Genomic DNA, 4,665 nt, shown 5'->3' on the forward strand with positions numbered 1-4,665 from the left:
AGGTCTAGCCTAAAAACATGACAGGTCTAGGGAGTAAGAACTATGTTTTTCTGTGGATCTGTGCCTCTACAAGTCAGTGGAATTATATTTTTTCCGCCAGCGTGGTATAGTGGTTAAGAGCGGTAGACTTGTAATCTGGGAAACCGGGTTCGTGTCTCTGCTCCTCCACATGCAGCTGCTGGGTGACCTTGGGCTAGTCACGCTTCTTTGAAGTCTCTCAGCCTCACTCATCTCACAGAGTGTTTGTTGTGGGGGAGGAAGGGAATGGAGAATGTTAGCCGCTTTGAGACTCCTTCAGGTAGTGATAAAGCGGGATATCAAATCCAAACTACTACACTTCTTCTTCTTCTTCTTCTTCTTCTTCTTCTTCTTCTTCTTCTTCTTCTTCTTCTTCTTCTTCTTTCTTTCTTTCTTTCTTTCTTTCTTTCTTTCTTTCTTTCTTTCTTTCCTGAGGATTTGTGCATTTTTTCTACCACTTTCTCCTGCTATGCAAATCAAAAGAGAGAGTTCTCTCTCCCAGGCGGTATACCCCAAAAATATATTTTGGGGGGGTGAGAGAAGCACACTCTCACCAATGATTTGGGGGTGGCAGAGTTCTTGCTGGTGGGGTGACATTTCCTCACCCCCAAATGATAAAGTCTTCCCTTGGGGAAGAACCACCGAATCCATCATTCTGAAATTTGATATGCATGATCATTCCCCCAGAAAGGGTGACAATGACTGCAAATTGCATCAAATTCTGGTAGAGAATGAAATACAGACTTTTCCTCTGGTTCTGCCCCCCCTCCCCCAATCAAACTTGGAAGCCACTCCGGAGGTGCTGCTATCCCCTCAAATATCAAAAATTTCTCTGGAAAGGAAATATATATATAACTGTTTTTAGGCTCCCCGTTATAATGAATGGGGAGGGAACAACGGCTCTAATGCAGTTAGTCCCTATTGTGAAGCCTGAGAAACTGAACTGGAAACTGAATTGGAAAGACACAGCAGCTAAGAAACAACAAGTTGAATCTTGCAGCCAGTACACACCCCTAGCATAGACAGCTAAAAATAGAGATGAGCATGGATCATATAACTTACTGAGAAAACTGCAAGTGAAAGCAGTATGCAGGCCAGAATACTTTTCCTGATTGTTGTTTTTTAAAGGTTAACAACCATTGTGGTATTAGGAACATAGGAAGTGCCTTATATTGAGTCAGACCATTGGTCCGAATAACTCAATGTCGATGATACTGACTAACATCAGCTCTCCAGGGTTTCAGACAGGATTCTCTCCCTGGTGATGTCAGGGATTGAACCTGGGGACTTTTGCATGCAAGGCGCATGGTCTACCACTGAGCTATGGCTCCTTCCCCCTTGTTAGTGATGGCAAATGCGATATTGAATTTGTCTCAAAGTCAGTACAGCTGGCAACCAATTCAGAAGAGGTGAGCAGCTAAGGTAAGAGAGATGTGTCCCTATTTTCCAGGGACGTCCCTGATTTAGAGAAGCTGTCCCAGTTTCTGATTTGATCCCAGAATGTCCCACTTTAACTTAGGATGCCCCTACTTTCATTGGAGAAATGTTGGAGAGTATGGAGTTATCCTACCTCCGAGCCATCTGAAGGCAATCATCGGAAAAATCGGGTCCTCCCTAACAAGAGGGCACGTGCTGCGGTGGGACCCAGCAATCAGGGCTAGGTGTTGGGGCAGGACCATTGGAGCAGCCACAACACCCTATTGATGGTTCCTCTAACAGGGCAGCAATTGGGCTATGGGCACGCCAGTCAAGTAGTTATAGGGACCAGTATTTAACTGCTGCACATGACCCTGAGATTCTCTTTCTGGTCTCAGTGCACCGGAACACCCACCCACCTCTCCCCAATTTTAGGGCTTGTGCTTGACCTTGCTATGCTGTCATGTGTCGCCTGTCTCCCCCCCCCCCTTGGCTGATTGGCTGGTACCATTTGGGTTTCGCCTGCCGCGTAGCAAATCGTCACAACTTGTAAAGTTGGTGGATAGGCTCTGGTTCTTGTTGATAGGGGTGGCAGGATGCCTAGCCATCCTTAAGCGTTGGGTATTCCTTTAAGAAGGAATCAACGGACTCATGGTTGGTCTTCCCCGAGTGGGGTTGTGCCCTGAGCCTGAGTTCAGGGCTCATCTGGGGGAGGCGTGGCAGACACCCCTGCCTGCTTCTGTCCCAGGTGTTTACCTAGGGCTGACTTATGGGTGCTGCCCAGAGTCAGCTCTGCCTGCCAATGCTGCAGGAAGCTAGCCGAACCAGAGCCTATGCAACCACTCACTTGATTTGTAATCAATAAAGCTGTGGCCTAAATTCTGCCAAAAACCAAACCAAAATTTGAGTCCTGTTTGAATTTATTTCTAGGCCAGGTTAAAGGGTATGTACATCTGATGTCTTCTGGATGAAGCCTTATGAGGGCTTAGACCCAAACCCGATATTACGTGGCAAATCTGGATCTGGTTCTGTAGAATGTTGAAGAAATAGCAGTGAAAAATAGCAAGTAGAGGCAGTGGCAGAGGAAGCAGCTCTTGCACCTGGGGCCGGTGCATATTTTACCAAATATGAAGTGGTTCAGACTAAGGCAATGAACAGAAACAGGAGCTAATGGCGGGAACAGTCACTGACTGTGCAATCACACCAGCTTGTTTCCCAAGCTATATCTTGTGATCAACTAGTGCAGTTTAGATCAACTAGTGCAGTCAACTAGTGCAGTATATCTTGTGATCAACTAGTGCAGTGATGTGCCCGTATAATGTCTCAAAGAATGATTCACCCATGTGATCCATTCATACAACTTACTACTGTAATATGATTCTGCACTTCCAGAACCAAATAGCTACTATCTTTTATACTCTAAAAAACAGAGGATCAATTTTATTTTATTTTTTGTCCCAGTAGTCCCGGAACTCCTTACGCTCTACAATGCACCTTGAGAGGCTAATCCAATTATGACTGCAAAACATCTGTATTCCAGTTCAATATGCTTATAAACTTCAGGCTTCAGAGCAACTGCACCACTCCTAGCTTCTTGTTTTTTAACATTCAACCTGATGAAGGGCTCTGGAGAACTTGAAAACTTGCTCACTATTTTGTGGCGGTTCAGTTAACCCTGATAAAAGTACTGTATTGCCCAAATGTGCATTTTGGTTCCCCCCAAATGTACTTAACAGCTACTTGTTCTTCTGTAAGTTTTAAACAGGAAAGGAGTTGAAACATTTCCTTATTGTTGCCTTAACTAAAACAGGATGTAGAATGGATAGCCGCTGCGTGCCTTAAAACATTATATGGTCTCCAGTTGCAAATCTTCTTTCCATGGGTCTGCAGTTGATAATAATGGGTAACAGAATATGCAATGCTTGCGTATCCAAATTAGAAGCTTATTTTCCCCTGGGAATTTTTATAAGCCACTGAGGTATAGCAGCGAAAGAGACGTCACAAAAACTGTTATCGGCTGGCTTATTATTTATCAGTAAACTGCAGATGGCAGGTCTTTTGCGTGGTGGCTTAGAGCCTTTTCAAGCTCGCAAGAACAGGCATGGTCAGCACTGCTATGCAGCAGAATGTGAAGCAAGTAACCCGCTTCAGGCAGAATCATTGGGGGTGGGGGGAGATACATGAAGGCAGGTGCTGAAATCTGAAAGGTGCAAAGAGACTTTTGACAGCACTGCCTCTTGCCAGGAAATGGGGGGTGCCCTTTGGGCTCCATTCTAGACAGCAATATGTCCTGGGATGGCACTGAGGAGAGATGGGGTGCTTCCTGGCAAGCAGCTCCTACAGTTACCCAATCCTGACTCCTCTGCTATAAACGACAAGTGGGAAGGCAAATGCTCTTAGACAACTTATACCCTTTGAGCAAATATTGCAAGAAAACTCAGTCCTCAAAAGGTTTTGATTCTAGAATTATTCTTATTGTTGCTATTATTCACTACCCACTTTTCACGCTAAGGTCCCCCTGGGGGGGCAGTTACAACATTTAAAAATGGAACAATAATATAGTAGATAAAAGGTAAACATACCCCTGACTGTTTGGTCCAGTCGCGGACTCTGGGGTTGCACACTCATCTCACTTTCAGTCCAAGGGAGCCGGCGTTTGTCCGCAGACAGCTTCCGGGTCATGTGGCCAGCATGACTAAGCCGCTTCTGGCGAAACCAGAGCAGTGCACGGAAACACCTTTCCGCCGGAGCGGTACCTATTTCTCTACTTGCACTTTGACATGTTATTGAACAGCTAGGTTGGCAGGAGCTGGGACCAAGCAATGGGAGCTCACCCCGTCACGGGGATTTGAACCGCCAGCCTTCTGATCAGCAAGCCCTAGGCTTTGTGGTTTAGACCACAGCGCCACCCACGTCCCTGCTAATATATAGATAGATGGTGCTAAATGTTTAGGTTTAGTAAACATTAGGATTCAATTAGAACTTGTATATGTTATAAGACAGTCTCTATGTGTATTGGAAAGGGAGTTATACAAGGGGTTTGAGCTGTTTAATTTGTGTTGATGTGTGAAGACTGTGTGTCAGACCTTGAGAATGTTAACAAGATCCATGTGTATTGGAATGCCTGGACCTACTTCTGAGGATCAGCAATTAGCATGGGAAGAGTTACTTAAGCTAGGTAAATGTCTTAAGTGTGTACCAGTCTTTAATCCTAGTCAATCAACAAGTGTT

The sequence above is a fragment of the Zootoca vivipara genome, chromosome 15, assembly GCF_965207765.1.
Source record: "Zootoca vivipara chromosome 15, rZooViv2.hap1.1, whole genome shotgun sequence".
NCBI classification, from domain to species: Eukaryota; Metazoa; Chordata; class Lepidosauria; order Squamata; family Lacertidae; genus Zootoca; species Zootoca vivipara.